This window comes from Pelmatolapia mariae, linkage group LG4 (genome assembly GCF_036321145.2).
Source record: "Pelmatolapia mariae isolate MD_Pm_ZW linkage group LG4, Pm_UMD_F_2, whole genome shotgun sequence".
Classification (NCBI taxonomy): Eukaryota; Metazoa; Chordata; class Actinopteri; order Cichliformes; family Cichlidae; genus Pelmatolapia; species Pelmatolapia mariae.
This window is the reverse complement of record NC_086230.1, coordinates 9,099,395-9,118,679: the sequence shown is the minus strand read 5'-3', so window position 1 is coordinate 9,118,679 and position 19,285 is coordinate 9,099,395. Positions and strand designations below refer to the sequence as shown.

The 19,285-nt window shown below is 39.7% G+C and overlaps 1 long non-coding RNA gene across 1 annotated transcript in view; it reads right to left on the bottom strand.

Moving 5' to 3' along the window:
• The window catches only part of LOC134625936 (uncharacterized), a 57,255-nt gene extending 47,106 nt beyond the window's left edge, over positions 1–10,149 (bottom strand). The window contains exon 1 of the long non-coding RNA XR_010093784.1: positions 10,032–10,149. This is a non-coding gene — a long non-coding RNA (uncharacterized LOC134625936). The remainder of the gene's footprint in view (positions 1–10,031) is intronic.
• Positions 10,150–19,285: the final 9,136 nt, after the last annotated feature.

Here is a 19,285-nt window from a genome sequence, read left to right as displayed (position 1 = left end):
TGGACATTAGACCAGTGAAAATCTGTGCTTTGGTCTTTAGTCCAAATTTGAGATCTTGGTTCCACCCACGGTGTCTTTGTGTGAACACATGGTCTCTACATGCATGGTTCTCACCGTGAAGCATGGAGGAGGTGTGATGGTGTGGGGGTACTTTGCTGGTGACACTGTTGTGGATTTATTCAAAACTAAAGGCACACTGAATCAGCATGGCTACCAAAGCGTCCTGCAGCGACATGCCATCCTATCTGGTTTGTGTCATTTATTTTTCAACAGGAAAATGACACCAAACACAACAAGACAGAATGTGTCACGAGCTATATGGCTGATCTCCAGCCCATAGACTCTATAAAGCTAGTATGAAAGGTAGTATACAAGTGAATCTAATCAGCATCATCACCGTAAATATAATCTGATGTGTTGCAGATCTCCTCCAGTTTATCCGAGAACAGAATGTTTCCCAGGCCAGCCAAAAGATCTAATCTCTTCAGTCTTCAATCTCTTGTCCTTGTGTACCCTGGGGGCCTCCTCCCAGCATCCTTGTCAGAGACCTGAATCACCTCAACTGGCTCCTTTCAATGTGGAGCTCTTGGCTCTACTCTCAGCCCTTCCCTAATGACTGAACTCTGTATCCTATATAAGGGAGAGACCAGCCACCTTTCGGAGAAACAACTTCAATTTTACTCTCAGACCTTTCTTTATCATTCTATCCTACAGACTGGTGAAAAGATCTATCCCAGTCTGTCTAGCAATATCCCCTCTCCCCCTCACTACTGAACAATACACTGAGATAATTATACTCCTCTGCTTGGGTTAGCAACTCATCCCAGACCCAGAATGAGCACTCCACCCTTTTCCTGTTGAGGTCCATGGCCTCAGGTTTAGAGATGTTAATTCTCACTCCCACCACTTCACAACCTCCTTAGTGTGAGCTGGATGCCACCCCTTGATGAAACCAACAGAATCACATGATCTGCAAAAAGGCGAGATGATATTCTGAGGCCACCAGGGTGGAAGTCTTCCACCACTTCATTCTGCCTAGAAATCATGTCCACAATAATTATTTTCATTTTTTAATTTTAGTTTTACAGAATTGGTTACAGAACAATGGGCAGTTATTTTTGGAGTCCAATTTGTTGCCTCCTTCTAGGCAGGCTGAGTAGTGGGGTCCTATGGTTGGAGCGCATCCCCAATCCCCCTTCTAAAAAATGGAAACCACCACTTCAATTTGCCAGTTCAGAGAATCCACCCCATACCTTCATGCAGTGTTGCAGAGGCATGTCAACAAAGACAGCCTTAAAAAATTCAGGGCCTTAAGGAAGTCAGGGTAAATCTCATACACCCGAGGGGCCATGCCACTAAGGAGTTGCACTTTACACTGCACTGCATACCCTGTGTGAGTAGAGCACCACTTCCTCTTCTGAGTCACCTGATATTTTGCCAAAATCAGTTTGAGGCCAAAACAAAAGGCTTATTTCTTGGCTTCACCAACCTCCTGCCACACCCAAGACTGTGCTTCAGCTACCACCAGAGCTGTGCTCTGCTTGGTCTGTTAGTACCTGTTAGGAGTCCCACAGGATAACCAAGCCTGATAACAGTCCTTCTGGTGTGTGATGGAATTGGTTACACTAGTTCACTTCCATTGTCCATCATCTGGTTTGGGGGTTACCACCCAGCACGCACCAACCACCTTGCAGCTGCAGCTCTGTGCAGAAGTCTCAACAATGGAGGTGCAGAAAACGGTCCATCTGGACTCAATGTCCTCAGCCTCCCTAAGAAATCTGTCAAAGTTCTGCTGGAGGTGAAGATCTGGCATACCAAGGCCTCTGCCAGGCACTCCTAGTCCAACCTCAGTACATATTTATACTTGCCAGGCCTGTGACCTAGGGTGTCCTGGTGCCACATATACTTATAAATACCCAGTAGGATCATGGAGTCACCAGATGGCGAACCCTTCAGCGCCCTACACAGTGACTCCAGGAAAGCTGGGTACTCTGCACTATCATTTGGTGCACAAGCACAAACGACAGTGAAGACCCATTCTCCAATTCAAAGGGACAGGGAAGCAACTCTCTCATCCACTGGAAAAAAAAAAAAAAACCCGATGTACAACAACATGGCAACTGGGATCATTGGGATACACAAACCCTTCAACCATGGTGATGTAGCAATTCACAAAGGGGCAAACTGCCACCTTATCACCTTACTGTGTTGCACATTAACTTTCATAAATCCAACAACTTTATCAGTAGCTACATGACACATTTTATGATTTTACCTGCACAGAAAAAGTTTGTGTGTTTACTTATATTTGTTGAGCTGCTTAAAAAGGTTTTATTTGAAATTATCCGTCACTTAAAAAAACATTGCTTGCTCCTCTTCTGTACCACTAGCTAAATACCAAAGTACCGCAACTGCAACTTTATTTACATCTAAAAAATGAAAGGATGTTTTTTCTTTTTGTTCAGCATGTATCTCCATGCTGTCACTGGAAGCAATGCTAAAAAATGAACTCATTCGACAGCAATATGTATTAACTTGCCTATCTGACTTAAACAGTCATTAATTGAAGTTCCCTAAATTCCAGTCTGGATCAGTCGGGCCCCCTTTCACCTCTGCTTGCATCCTTTTTTTGTCATACCAACAATCCGCATGTCCTGCACTGTCTAACATACAGATGTTTATCAGTTTATATGTTTTTTTTTTATTATCTTAATGTTAGCATGGTAGCAATTTCTCATTAGAATTGGAAGCAAAGTACAAATGAGGCTTGCAATGTCATTACCAGTTGGAGGTCTATGGGGTTTCACTGGCTTTTGATTTTGAAACCGAAAAAAATCGTTCTTATATTTCTCAAAAATAATTACAACTCAGAGTTGTTAGAGGCTCCATAGTGCAGTGCATTTGCCAAGCATACAATAGATCCCAGGTTTGATCTTAGGAGGAGACACAAATCCCTTTGGGGCTGCATAAGAAAGTGTGAAGTTACTTGATTTTTTCTTTTTTTAATGTTTATGTTAATCTAAACCAACATCTTCTTTGAGGTTCCACAGCAGCTGCTTTCTTTTTAAGCTGAAGTACTACCTCCTTCTTTTAGTTGTTTAAGCCGTCCATAATTATGCACAATATACGCTGTTGTCTAATTGCACTGCAGTCTTGTAATTACTGTGGTTGCTTACAAAAACCTAGATATGCATTTTCTTCCTGCAGCTGAGTTCTCATGCCCAGTAAATCTCTAATGTTGGCCTGGACTCATCCTAACCTTGGCAGACCCTTCTTTTTTCTTCTTCACATTTCCTGCATGAAGTCAGGATGTGTTCCACTCTCTTGTTTCCTTGTCGGTGGTTATAATGGCCAGATGAGACCAGTTTGTGAATTATTTATCATTTTTTGGGGGCAATGTTTTCTTTGTTGCTACTACAGTTGTCATTGTTCATCTCCCTCCAATTCTGAAAATTAAACTAATTAGCTACAAACACCCTTTCTATCACACACACACACAGACACGCGAGTGGTGTCAATTTTGTTATCCAACCTCTCAGCAAGACGGTATCCTTAATCAGATACAAAGACTTGCAGTAAGCGGTTACAGCAACCTATAACCGAAGAATTACTTTTAGATCGAATCCTCTCCTGTAAAAAGGGAGAACTTGTGTTAAGCACAAAGACAAATAAGATTTGACACCAGGAAAAGCAGCAGTGAAACATTCCTTCAAACACTCTCTTACCTAAAGTGCGTTTCACCCAGTCTCACTGATTTATGGATGTTTTATGACTCCTTTGACAAACCCTAGTGTACAGCATTAATTACCGAGCTGCTCATTTCCTACCACAGATACCAATAATGTGACAGTTAATGTTAAGGGGAGCACAGGGGAGTAAGTGGGTCAAATATTTGTAGTTCACTGGGGGATAAAATCTGTGTGTGTGACAAGGCCTTGGGAGAATCGTGACCAATGACCTGTAAGCTTTGAAGAGAAAAAAGTACATGTACCAGTACGCGCTGCTCAGTTCTTCCCCAGAGAAGCTACATGTGCTGTCCAGACGTTGCTGCTTTTTGCGTTGTCGGCCAGAACACGTAAATCCTAACAACGCACACATGACAGCGGGAGCTATGACTGACTGAGCTGGCTGGAGGCAGGATCATCTCATTAAAACCGCAGGTATCCAAACAGAACTAAAACCCAGCTCCCCATCCTTCCTGCTTAGCTCAATCATCTCCCACATAAGCTCTGCAATAAAACCTTGTATTTAAACAAACCCATCCGATCTGATCTATAAACCTCATTCAGCTTGAACACCGCAATGATCTGTTTATAGTGATTAAGGGCAGCATCTGCCTAAAACTGGTGAGAGAATCATGCATAAACATGTGACTCATAGCGAGGACAGTGGGAAAGGGATTGGGGAATAATTGGCTTGAATTGATACAAGACGAGGACACTGGGGCCATTTCCAAAAACTCGACTAAAGAACAGTAAATCTCTGGGGCTAATCACGATAATAGTAACAGCAACCATGTGTTTAAATAAATTACCTTCTCCAGCAATGGCACAGCTCTGTCTTGATGTTAGACAGCTCATCATAATAAACACTACAGTAGGATGAGACTAATCACAAAGTCATCAGTTTCCAAGGAATATCAACAAAAAAATGTAACACAATATGACTGCTTGGAGTTGTGGCTATTTGCTATTAACGTGTCCAGATGAGCTAGTTTTGGGGGAATTTTGACTCTCTGGGAAATTAGACCGGAGGCTGAGGTGTGTGTATAGCATCAGATGTTCTCATGTAATGCAACAGTTACTCAGCCCCAAAGGGTTACACATTAGACTGGAAAGAAAATATCCCGGTTTCCTGCTTGGTCTGTTTTTTTTGTAGGGGAATACCTCACGTAACTTCACAGCCTGCAGTTATACAGCCACTACTCAAGCCAGTAGGACGAGGTCCGCTTGTCACCATGTGTTGTTCCCCGTCACTGTTACACTGTCCAGAGTCACAAAACATGTATCCCTGACAGGAATTTGGGACAACTGTTTAAGCCTACTGCTTGAAACTATGTATCACAAGAGGCCAGTAGTCTATCAAAGTGTAGTGCCAGTCAAAAAGCACATTTGATATATCTAATTTTAGTACATTTCTCAATGTTTTTTTATCCAGTTCACAAGATAAAGGTCAGATTGCAGCAAAATTAAAATCAAAACAGGCCCATTAAGAAAGAATCAAATTAGATAAAATAAATGATGCATGCATTTTTGTGTCAAATTTTGCTCACATGTTGAAACAAGCCATAACATAGACACAAACATAGATGGTTTGTGTCTATGTTACTGTCACCCATTTGTGGACTCCATATTTTTGACTCTTAAAGAACCAAGTTTTGAGGTTATTTATAGAAAAAAGAATGTAGTACTCATAAATACACAGATTAGTGTGTAATTACGTCTTCCTTCTAAAGGATGAACTTGTGGAGTGGACACTGGTACATGGAAGCCGCCATCTTGCCCTGCTGTTTTGAATACTGTGGTTGAGATCGACATCACCATTCAGACTAATCTTGTTTTACGTAGATGGCTAGACATTTACAAGGAGAAAAAACTCATAGGTGTTCATTTTTAATTCATCATCGGATAAGATATGAAGGATTCACGCCTGTGTTTTATCATCTGATAAGGGGTCTGCTTCACCAGATAACATGGAGGAAAGAGACAACGCGACAGGGGTCTGGATAAAACGTCATCCTCTTTGTCCTCACCTCAAGCCTAAAATCTGGGCTCTAACACACAAAAATGTGCATTAACATACAATTACTTATTGTCAGCAGTTTAAACATGTGACACTCCCATCTCTTGACAGCTGACAATGAGGCGGCTAACAACAACAATAGCTGGTTATAAGCTAACATTATGCCAGCTACTGATAGGCTTGAATGTCCTAAAAGTTGCACCAGCTAACAGTAGCTAACAGAGGCTAACTGATGCTAACAACGACAAACACAGGAATGCTTACAAACAGAAAAGTTGAGGAGATCCTCAAAAACTCACCTCAGTATTGATGTCACTGGTCAGAGGTGAGCGCCACTGACTCATTAACCCGTATTATACTTATTTTTTACAGCCCTTATGAGTAGTGTTCTTTGTATTTGAATGTGTTGCTTGAGTGTGTGAGAGCGTTGGCTTTATTTACTTGCCTAGTGATTCGCTTCACTAATGGTTTTTAGTTTCGGTAATAAACCTTAATGTTTTTTAATCTGACCCTACTGGCTTTGGGCTCATTTATGTTACCTCCCCTCTCGCCTAGCTGAGCCGGCTTGTAACATTGTCTAAATTAAATAGATGCACTCAGAGTGTTTGGGTGACTGGGAGGTAAAAATGTAAAATACAGATATCAGTATTTGTTTAACCCATAAACTTTTATTGCTAAGTGCTGATAATATTTAAATATGTAAAACTATAGTGTGCACAGAAATGTTTTTAAATGCAGAAGAAACAGATTTATACACAGAAGAAATGGCCACGGCCTAAATGTACTGTAAATGTAATGTTTCTGATCTGCCTAAAATATGTTTTTCCTACAGAGACCACAGTAGCTAGGATTATGCAGATGAACTGTGAATAGAACTAGTTTACTGCTGTCTATTAACATCTAGCGGTAAGAGTTTACACACTGTACCTTTAATGTTAGCATTTTAGGCGCTGAGTGTTTTTTTGGACCATATTTAGACCAGAGGATAGCGTGCTATGTTATCAGCTAATGCTAGGATTAGTTAGCTAGATACATCCATGAACTTGAGTACTCTGCACAAATTCACATATCTACTAATCAAAGAAACAAAGACAAAATAAGATAATTTCTCTCACCAGACTTTCTTCTTACCTTTTGGATGGGCTGCAGCATACATTAGGCCATATTATTTGTCAGATAATTAAAATTCTATGAACGGCACTAACAGCACAAACATGGTTGAGAGCTGTAGCTCAGTGACCTGGATTAGCATGGGTGTGATAGCAGAAAGCTAATGGTAGCAGGTGTTGGCTGTGTGAATACTTAAGAACCATAACCCTTGAATTTAAGTCTTAAAAAGAAAGAAACAAGTGAGCTATTTAGAAAATTCACCCGACTGTCAAGAAAAGAAAATCTATAAATAAATTTTTTTTTTGGCCCAAGCTGTTTTTAAAAATGTTTAAGTTGAGCATTCTAATATGGGGGTCTATGGGGATTGACGAAGCAGAAGCCGTAGCTTAGACACATACCAACGTCTCACTTCTGACACCTTTTCACCTTTTCTAAAACTGCATTAGCTACACTACATTAGAAATGTTTTGGATACAGTTATGACAATCAAGTCATCATCACAGATAATAATATTGGAAGGGACTGAACTATGCTAACCTGATATCATTGCTCAGCAAATAAAAAGTGTTATTTTTTATAGATTTTTTTTTTGCTGAATCCAAATATTAAAAAAAAAAAGACTGCTACTCCCAGGATATGTACCTGTGTACACATATGTACTATGTTTGTACGAGTTTTAATCATTCTGTAACGCTTGTCTTCTTATCATTTTATGGTAATATCATATAATGATACTTGACCTTTTCTTCCTTATGGAATAATTAAAAAAATATATATATAAAGAAGAGATAATATAGAACATTTTTAGAAAATATAACACTTTATTTAACAATGTAGGAGAAAACCTTGGTGACTGTTACGTATGTTGAACCTGACATGTGAAAAAACATATTATTCACATGATGATGAAACGTACATAAGATACAAGAACTCAAATTTTTGAAAACATAAAGATGTTATTAATTGCTAGAGTGGGGTCATTTTAACAGTCCATTCAAATTTGGTTTACATCCACCAATGTCTTTAAAGTCAACTTAATGATTACTGGTCCAAAACGGACAAAAGGCCTTATAAACTATGATTCAAGTAATGTATATAAGGCCTTTTGTCCGTTTTGGACCAGTAAGGTCAAATAAGGTCAAACTTTCATAAAATGGTTTTTATCTTTAAAATTATGCTGTTTTTGTTTGAACTGTCAACATTTAGGAAATAACACTGCTATATGCAGATTCTAAATCTCATATAATTCGCATCCAAATATCATGTTACCTTTGACCTCTGACCTCACTTTAACATTTCACATCTGCCTTTCTTTCAAGTTGAACCTAGAATGTGTTGTGTTTAAAGAAAGTATGTTTAAGAGAAAAAGAATGAGCTGCCAAGTTAGAAATATACTGTAGTATAATATCATATAACAAACTCAAGTCATTCATGTCCAGTCATTTAAAAAACAAGTAAACATCAGTCATGCTACTCTTACTTGATTTTTACTGCATTGCTAACTTCTTAAAGTAAGTTAAAAAACAAACAAATCAAATGAAAAACCAAAACCAAATGAATCTATACTAAATGCAATCCTTGTGAGCTGGCTGGTTTTGGTGAAGGTTTTTTTTAATGTACTTTCAAAAACACGTAACCATATTTTGCAGCCCTGCATATTTCCTGCTAGAAGGGTAAAATCAAAGTCTGAGTAGAGATGAAAAGCTCAGATTTGAAACTTGACAGCTGCATTTCATGCTCGTTAAAGTTCCAGCTCATAAGATCCCAACTTCATTAAGACCAGATGACACTGAATTACATTTATTCCACCGTACATTTGGAGTTTTAATAACTTCTGCTTTCAGTTAAAGAGTTCATAATGTATTCAAACTTCAGTAAAGTTTGACTGTATTTATTTAAGAAGCATTTTGGCTGTAGACCAGAATATCTGACTTCCATTGAGAATTTATTCAGCAGAATCATGTAAAATCAAATATAAAACTCCAGGACATGCAAACTCTCTAATGCAGACACGTCCTCCAGCCCTTAGCTCACTTGATGACTGTTCATTCTTTCAGTTTTTCCTGTAAAAAAAGCATCATTTGCTTTGCAGAGGGAAGAAACGCATTAGTTGGGGACTATTTTCAGCTGCAGAAAAATACAGCAGTGGGACGAAACATGTGTGACTGAGTGAAAGTAAACTGCAGTCACTTAGTGAAATGATGTGACTCACTGATTCATTTTTAATAGTTTGTTAAAAACAACGAAGTCCTGTGGTGCAGAGAAGTAATATATCACGCTCAGTTTGGCTCATTTAGGAGGATAAATTCATTGTTGGTTTTGGGCTTTTCTGGTCTTTTCGATTTTTTTTTTTCAGATAAAATAAAATCCTCAGTTGCTACAAATGTTTACAAAAGATTACTTGACAGTAATTGTGGCTTGGGGGTAATTTCAGTGGAATGTTTAGAGTGAAGGTTTTACTCACTGCTTGGTTGAGTTTCTTTTTGTAAGAACTGGCATTGGCCGTGACATCAGTCTGTTTATGTGTATAAGTGTGTGTCTCTGTGTGTGTGGGTGTGCGAACTGAGTTGGCTGTGCTGCAGATAAAAGTGAAGTCGAGCTCGTCGCTACATCAAAATCACACTGGGGGCGCAAGTTAAGCGCTCAGCCGGCGGACACGCTCGATACCTCAGCTCTCACACTGTGACACACGGGGTGTTTCGCTATGTGTCTACAGTACGTGTGAGTGAGTGCACACTTGTGTGATCGTCTGCGAGGCAGGCTGAGCTGGTTTTAATAGTTTCCAGAGGTTTGATGCGTGTCAGCCAATAAAAACACAAGAACCTAGAAAACGTTGAGCAATTCAGTTCCTGTGTTCACCAGGTTATCAATGCTACGAGTGCCAAAGACCTGACCTGTTCTGCTGGTTGTGTTTGCAAGGATACTGTACTGCGATAATACTTTCACACGCATCTATCCTGTACGAGCCACAGGAAACACAGCAGGAAGAGGTAAGTCAGTGAAACTAAACATAAGCTGCTGAATATGACCTCTGATCCAAAAATGCCCACAATCAAAGTGGAGAAAGCCCTACAAGCCAGTAATGAAAAAAAAATCACCTCTTTGTTACAGTTTTTGGACTAATGAAGCAAAACTAACAGAGTAAAACGCTGGAACGCCAATAAATTCAGAATTCCTACCAGTGGTCCAGTATTCCCTTTCTTTCTCCCTCCTCTTTTTTACGACAGACGCAGATGAAACCGGAGAGGGAATAACAATACTTTTGGTCTTAGTTAAATACAGGATCAGTAAAACATACCCAGCCTGGCCTCTGTGATGGTCTGGGCGAGCCAAAAAGCCTCCCGATTTCCCCTTCGCAGGCCCACAACACACAACACACTCACAGAGCTCGCTCGTAATGAAGGGTTTCTATTTGGCTTTTTTTTTTTTTTTTTTTAAGGAACCACTATGGAACAATGTATAGTTTATATATTTCAGAGAAAGTGTGTCTCAAATATAAGCAGAGACATGGGTGAAGGGTGGAAGTCAGCCTTTATAGTGTTTGCATATCTTCTTTTATGCTCAGCAAGTTAAATATTTTCCACAGGGCTGTTGTGCAGCAATAAAAAATGTTTATCCACTTGCACTGTAACACCAAAGATGTTTAAACAGGCTCATAACGTCCCTGTCAGACATGCGGTAATAAATAATTGCAGCATTAATCAACAGATGCCAAACAAACAGTTATAATGAAACGCAACTGTGAAAAATCTTCTTGTGGTTTGCAAAATCTGTCTTCATTTACATGGCATAGAACATACAGAAACCACAAACTATGTTATAAATAGCCACAGGAAGTGATTTCACCACATCAGGCAACTACAGCCAAGTTTAATATAAATTCATGCAAAAAAAAACACGCTCATGTAAACAGCTGTCTAAACCTTTCCATAAGCTGTCACTGCATGATTACAAAGGCAAAACTCTATCCTTATTAGTTAGCACCGCTCAATTTTATGTCAGCACACACACAGTACAGTAATAATGAATGCAGATAGACTCCAACGCAACTGTGCAATATTATGTCATTAATAATAGTGGTTTCTGAGGTTACACAGGCCTCATTATTTTCTTTCATCAGCATGAAGCAAAAGCTGTGTTTGACTATGACATTTGTTTAATGAGCCAGTTTAACCAGTACGCTATGATGAGTGTTTGTGGAGGTGTTTAGCGTTTACAGTGGTTTCTAAGTTTCTGTTACTGTAAATGTTTAAGGTAGCAAAGGAAGACTTCATGTTCAAAAGTATTAATGTCGAAGATAAAACATGTCTTTCATGTCAACAAAAACAGAAACAGGCTTTGTAGCAGTTAAAAGTCCTTATTAAAAAATAATCTGTGAGATTTTTTGGGTGGTCTTGCATGCACTGAACTAATCCAGAAAATGTCTTTTATGATATCTAGGCGTGAGCCCACACCTTGCCCATTTTGAGTCAGTCCAGTTTTGGTTTGACTTTCTAACTTTCCCATGGGCATTTTTTTATTCTTAAAGGCCACTGTTCTTCGCATTAATTATATTAGGCAGGTGCTTGGAGGGTGCTGAGGAGTGTGCTTATAGATATTTGAAATTTGCGTCACTTGGGGATTTCCTAACAGTGATATCTAAATTGTAATGTTTGCATGTTTTGCATGGTGTCACTTTTCTTTTTCACTCTAAAATAGTACAGAAAAAACCACTATACCTGCTTAAGACATTAAAACAAATAATAATACCAAATAAAATAAATGTAGTATCTCACCCCAGCTCCTCTGAAACTCTTAAACTCAAGATTAGGTTTGCATAACTCACAGCTCAAAATAAACCTCAGGTAACTTATACTGGGTCTCAGTAGAATCCCTCAATATATCGACTGCTTCACAGAAGTCATTTCTGCTCATCTTACTTTAAGGCCACACTTCTTTTAGAGTCAGAAAACATAGGTGGTAACTGGAACCAAATATGGCTCTTCTGCAATGCCCTGAAATAACAAAAGAGTGGTTAGGCACCCTCAGTGGTACTTCAAAGAGGAGTTACTGTGCAGCAGCCAGAGTTGTGGGCCTAAGATGGCGACGCGATAATCATAAAAATGCAAAAGCAGGGGAAAAAACTACAAAAGTGAGCATTTAGATCAATTTGAAGACTGAACTTTTAGGCCAAGTACATCGTGCACATACTTATTTTACTATTTAACTCTTTCTGTAATATATGACAATGCAACAGCATGACAGAAACGAAGGAAAAGCATACAATAGTCAACTTTATATACTAACAAATTTCAAGAAAGTGCTGACCAAACGTTTGCATGCTACTATTGTTTCATAAATAGTAGAAATCTTAATAAACTGTAAGAATTAAGAGAAGAAAAAAGTTAAGGTAGTCTGTGTGATGACGCGGTCTTAATCAGCAGAACGTTGTTAAAAGTATTTCCTGCAGTGTAACCTGAGAAGGAATATTACTTTTCAAACCTGCATACAAGCGCAACATTGTGTGACAGGAAAAAAACCAAACAATGCATTGTTATAGAGGACCAAAAATCAAAACACTTAAAAACCAGTTAGAGAGGGGGGAAAAAATGAAGACTTGATGTATATATGATCTCCCCGATGTGAGTGTGTGCGCGTCGCCGGATCAGCTTCTTTATGATTGTTGCAGTTTTCAGTTTAAAAAAACAACAACAAAAAAGGCTACCAGGAAGTCCAGCTTGTGGCCTGTGAAATTTACAGCCTTGTTTTTATTAGCGGTGAAGCTCAGATACAATAGTTGGGTGAACAGAAGTGTGCGTGTGGCGACTGGTCAGTATGTGGTGAGAGGTAGGAGGTGCTGAATGTAGACAATGGGGTGGTGTAATGGGGTATTTTTAACTGCTGTGCTAACTACGCTGAAATGACTTCTACGTCATTTGCTGTCTTGAGCCACACAATCTGTCTACTCATATCTGTGTCACTTTTTGGGGACATATTAGACTGAATATTGTATCACTAATCTGCCCCTACCTGTTTGTGCCCCTCACTTTCTATCTATACAGCCATTCAGACTTTCATTCACAAACTACAGCCCTGCTGGAAGTTAATTCAGTAGTTTGTACTGGGAGAAGCAGTCAGTAACTCAGAGCAGATGTAGTCTGTGTGTGTTCTCACAGACAACGCAACCCAGGACAGACTAGTAAACAACATCTACATCATCATAAATCTTATGTTTGATCTTGAACATCTTTTGATCATCATTGGGTACCTGACCAATGATGAAACCCAGACAAAGACTTAAGGATCTTTCCCGGAGAGGGATGCTGAATTCCCCCAAAACATCATCAACAATCATCATCTGTCTTTTCCCGAGCAGCCAAGCATGCCCACGCTCCCACTTGTGTGGAAGTGAAGGGAGCTCTTCCCAGAATCTGACCCTTTGGTGGAGAGTGTTGGTGGGCTGCTGGCGGGCCTCTATTTGAAAAAGTTTGAATAAATCTCACAGAGACCGTTTAGTAATTCTCATGACTCACCCCAACCACGCAGCCTGTCATACATCCCTCCCCCGCCCACGCCCACTCTTTTTCTCCCCTTTTCTTCCCCGATGTGGGAATGCTCTTTTCGCTCTTTATTCCACTCTGGCCTCCAAGATGAACTCATCTCGAAAACCACTACTCTGCGAACAAAACGAGCTTTCATAAAACTGCCCCTTCACATGTCACCCCTCCGAACAGCTAATGTGGAAAAAAATACATATGGATTAAAACATGAGCGAACCAGTCACTGACCAGGGGATTAAAGTCTCAGTGGAGCACACTGTCACCGTGGAAACATCTCAAATGTCAGCCTTTCAGTTTCGATCTACAACTTTACGTATTTCTATTTCGGTTATGAAACCGACATGGGATTACGTCATCGTTGGTTCGGGTTTGACTACAGAATCATTAGAGTTTAAAAACTTACACTCTCGCAGAGGAACCCCATTAGGCAAGAATGCCCTTTTATCAAAGGTGACCCCATGACTTTCTGAGGCTTATCAGAGAATGCAGAAAAGCAAGGGGGTAAAAGGTGGAAGGTTAAATGTTAAAATGTAGGAATGTGGCGACCGGTAGAAGGAAATGTCTGAGAAGTGGAACATGAGGGGAAACAAAGCCTCCGTGGTTTGTGGGAGGATTGAAGGCTGCGGCGTTGTTACCGAGAAACACAGCATGGTAAAACACAGAAAAGGACGAGAAGATCTGAGTTTTAAGCAACAGCTCTACAGTTTTTTCGTCTTGCTGCGAGTGTAGCTGACAAGACTCTTTTATGAGTCTTTTATGAGTCCAGCCAGGAGAAGATTAGCTTAAAGTCCAGAGATACGCAGGCAGCTGAACAAAAATGATAAATGGTTTTATGGGGTGAAACCGGTGGACTGCAGATCGTTTCGCATTTGTGGGCAAGAACTTCCTGGAGTCCCTTTTCTTGTGCCTGTTACCTTCCTGTTACTTCAGGAAATAATCTGCCATGCTAATCTGTTGTGAGTGTTTGTATTTATAAAGCAAAAGGTGCTTACTGTTGGTTGCACAACCACATTTTTTGCACATATGGGAGGGGTTTCACTCATTGTCTAAAGCCCTGCTTCCTGTGGGACAGGTGTTTAATGGGCAACCTCAGGAAATCATTGTATTAAGTAATAGGTGACATGTGCAATGATTCCACACAAACCATGGAGAAAATAGACTGTACAGAGTAATAGTTATGTAGCCATAGTGACATCACCTGTTTCTGGACTCTGTAACTTAAAGCCTCAATGTTAGCATATTGGCCCCTAACGCTTATTTTATGCTATCGCATTAGCAGAGGTGTTTTCTCCAGAGAGCACCAGGAACAGGAGACGTGTGAAAAATATATCAAAGATTTAAAAAAAAAAATTACAGTATGAAAGGTGCAGGCTGCGTCTGCAGTGGACACTATCATTTTAGTTCAGCTCTTTGAATGCTAGGTCTTCCCTTATCGCCACAGCTCACTGATAGCCGTGGAGATAACAACAGCGCATGCAAGAGTGGCCAACAGACCGGTTGCACCACATATTTTTAATAGTGACCCCATCTGACACCTCTGCAGCCATCTGAAACCACCCACAGACTGAAGTAAACACGTTTGGTTGAGAGAGAAAAGTGCTAACCTATCTGCAAATCTTTGCTCATAAGCTGCAACCCAAAATCTGTGTGCAGACATATTTGCTAATTACTGCTAAGTAGCTGAATAATACATAACTGAAATTTTACCCACCCAAACTAAAGCAAAAACATCTTGAACAGGCTGTAAGTTCATTAAAAATCTTCAAAAAGCCACAAATGCAGTTGGCAGGGGCAGTTCAGTATCTCCAATTAGCCAATGCAAGGCTTAGCAGACAGCTACTGGATACAGGTCACATCACTGATGCTCAAGTTGTGGAAAGAGCAAGTCTAAATTCATTAGAAGAGCGAAATGCTTGAGGATGATGAGATGGATGAAGGTGTCACTGAGTAAGGAACGCTGTGCTGCAATTATTGCTTGCAGACATTAGTAAGATAGCATAACCTGTGATATGTTAGCAAGATAGTAAATGGTATTTCTTTCCTCTTAATCTTATAACAAAAACAGCTAGGTGTGTTTACGGCTGCCAGTTGGTTTACAGCGGAAACAAAGGGCAAGAAGGTGTTTTCATAATCAAACTACTTTTACACCTTCCAGTGTGTAAAAAAAAGTTTGCAGACCTTGACACCCTTATATAACCAAAGAATTGAGCTTTCTAACATGAGCTGGTGCTATAAATGGGTAACCAAGTAACCTCTTAATGCACAGCTCATTCAACCTGTTGGGGCTCGTGTTGGGGGTAGAGTCGGGTTAACACTAATGACTTTTTCTAGACTTTTTTGCCTGTTTGAAATACCCAAATGAAAAATATGTAACGTCTGAATTAATGTATGAGATCTCATATATAACGTAACTTCTAGATTCTTATTTGCAGTTTCAAAATTAATATATTGGGCCTTTTTAGACTGGTATGACTGTTTACTTGTAGGACTTGCTGAACAACATAAATTACCATTGTTGTTTATTTAGGATCATTTAGAAATAGCAGCTCCATCACCTGTGATGTCAGACAAGCAAATAAAGATTTAAAATTAATACTGAGTTGAACTGAGTTCAGCTCATTGATGTGGCCCTCCACAACAGTCCCAGTCAACGCTTATCAACTCCGAACAATTTTCCCAGAAGAAATCTTTTTAACAGACAGACATGAGAAAGGTCCTGATCCTCTCATGCAAACAAAAGCTCTGAAAGGCCTTAGGGTAACCGCAAACAAAACAAAAGGTAACTGCAAACAAAACAAAAGGCAGGCCAATGCAATACGCCATGCAAGTGAAAGTGACCCAAACTACTGAGATTCAAATGGCAGAAACAGCGGCTTTTTTCGCTAATGAGGTGTTACGCTTGGCTTCAACAATGCCGCTCGGACTGTTTGCCATTAAATACAAATACAAAGCTAATTCTTCATGCAGGCCAAGACAGTGGAGTGGTCAGCTAAAGTCCCCTTCTGCATAGCTCAGTTTCATTCATACCACTGTGGAGTTCAGTAAACACAGCTGCAAGCGAGCTGAGACAAAGTTGTGAATAAGGAGAAAATGACAGATAATTTTTCTGCAGCTCGCACCGGTCTAGCTTTACGGTGAGAACTGGTGGAGGTTTACATAGTAAATGAGGATGTTTGTGTTTTCATATGGACATAACTAACTTTCACATATGCTGCGTATAATGTCTAATCAGAATGGTCCCAAAAGGCAGCCTCTTCCTGTGTTTATTTATGCCAGAAAATCCCCACTGACCATATCAACTTCAACCAACAAAGCTTTTCCGCCTCCTGACTCTGAAGACTTGGGAATAAATTGAAAAATGTGAGAAGTAAAATAGTGCATTTTGCTCTGCAGAGGCCTTCAGTTTTGCTTCAACAAGGAGGAAAAGATTTAACAGTTCTGCCTAAAACAAACAAACATGGGCTGAATAGAAGCAAAGCGTTATTAGATGATCAGCTCTGTTGAAAGAATTTCTCCGCTGCGTAATGCACACTGTATGTAAATGTCACTTTTTGCACCAATCAGATGCAAACTTTAAAGACTCCAATCAGTCTGCATGCAGTTGGTAAGCACAATTAGATTAAATGCAGAAGTAATTACCATGCAAAGTATCCTGTGGCCATGATTGGGTTTGAGGTGTGAGGAGACTGAACAGAAACACACAACATGGAAGCAGGCTTGTAGAAACACACCCAGTTTTTACATATGTTCTTCCTATTTCTCCTTATTGGGAGCTCAAAGCATGGTTGTTGCCTGGCACAGCTGCACATGAAACAGTGTGGCAGTTAAGCTGGACAGAGACAGGCTATTTCTAGGGCTCCCATAAATCTCTGGCAGCACCAACAATGCTGGACATTTGAGTTTATACAGCTCTGGTTTGTTTCTCTCGTTCTTTCTTTTCTTTCGTAATAGTCCTGTGTTGTAGTTTTTCCATATATTCCCTGCAGATCCAGTTTGATTTATTTACAAACAGACAGGAGGAGCAAAATCTTGACCTTAGAGTCAACTCAACTGTTGAGAAATGTGGACAAAAAACACACGAGACAAAAACAGGGACACAAAGCATACGCAACTAAGATAAATACATAACTTAGGAATCCCAAAATGAAGAATGCCAAAAGAATAGATACTAACAGACAGAGCTAATTTATGGACACATTTTTTTCTGAAGTGATGTGGTATCCAGCTAGCAGCTGGATATGAAGCTTTAGTGATTGATTTGGTCTTTTATTTTCTTGCAGTCCTTTCAGCCTCTTCATTTCTACACTGTTTTGGATGCCTGGTGGTAAGTGGAGGAGAATTCTTAGCTAAGATTTATGGATTTCACTCTGCCAAGTCAAAATTGCATTGCATTTCATAAAAGCTCAACAAAGGACTTCAGTGCAATGTCCTTAAGAAATGTTATTGTAATTGCTAATCTTAAATTAATTTACAAAAGCTTACAAAATCAGGCTCCTTAGTGGCCTTGTGGCTCCTCTTAAAGCTTTGGGTTTGTGAAATCTTGGGAACATCTGTTGGAAACTCCCAGGTGCCGTTATGGAAATCCTCCATTTATTCATATTCACAGTATCAACTGTCATGCTGAAAACATATTTGTCAATGAGACACTTTCCAGATTTTCCTGCATAGTGGATCAAAATCTGATGTTACTGTTCTGTGTTCATAAATCCATCAGTTTTAATAAGATCTCCAACACCACTGACCGAAATGAAGCCCAAACCATGACAGAGCCTCCACCGTGTTTTACAGATGGCTGTGGACGCTCACTGTTGGGCCTCTCTCCTGACCTGTTTTGTATGTATCGACAAGATTTGAACCAATTTTTTTACAGTTTGAATTCAACTCTCTTTAAGACCTGTTGCCACTGATTTTTATTCCAGCGCTTTTGTAATGTGTAATGTGGCATACCTCAGCCTTTCTCCCTGTTTCCCGTCCTTGAGATTGGCTTCTTGACAGCCACCTTTAAACTGAGACCACTTCTGATGAGGCTTCAGGCTTCAAATGGATCAACTGAAGGTCTAGATGCATCTCTCAGGTCCTGTTTCTGTCTTTTGTCTGTTTCTTAAGGACATAACGTTTTCAGCTATCTGGAGATGCCCACCACTTCCTCTTTTGTCCTCCACTTCTCCAGGTTCCTGAATTTTTTAAAGATACACTGCACATCAAGCTGAGATGTGCCAAGATTTCATTTTCTAGCTCTTTGAGGATCAGTTTTTGGAACAAATACTTTTTTATGTTTGTCTAAATTCATCTAAAAAAAATTGGAACAAATGATGAGTTTTTGTGGGAGGCTGCTTCTAACAAATTGCCTAAAGATACAATTAAAAATGTGTTCTTTCCTAAGTTATTTGTTTTGTGCAGACACAACAGTGGTTCGTCCTTTGTATTAAGTGCCTTTTAATGCTCAAATGCTACATAGGTCAGTTTTAAGTGACTTAACAAACAACAGCTTTTCTGTGAAAATGGTCAGGTCCAAGGACTGGACTGAAAACGAGTTTTTAAAAAGCCCGGAGAGCTTTTGCGCCAGACAGCCAGTCTGATGAGATGAGAAAGTCTGGCTCTTTGTTAGCAAAGTATAAAGAAATGGGGGCTCAGAACTTTTGCACAGCCTATATGCTTTAAAAGCTTAACAGGATACAGGTTTTTATGTCTTGTTTTAGGCCATAAATGCTAAAATATAAATAATGGCTAATATGAAGCACTAATACTAATGTAGCACCAAAAAACAAAGATTTCTTTTTACTGGAGATGCTGGTGATGAATTCCTGGTGTTATATCAGTCGGCGCACCTTCATATCTAGGTCAATCACACTAACAATCACAATAACCACATCACTCGCAGTTTATCTCGTGCT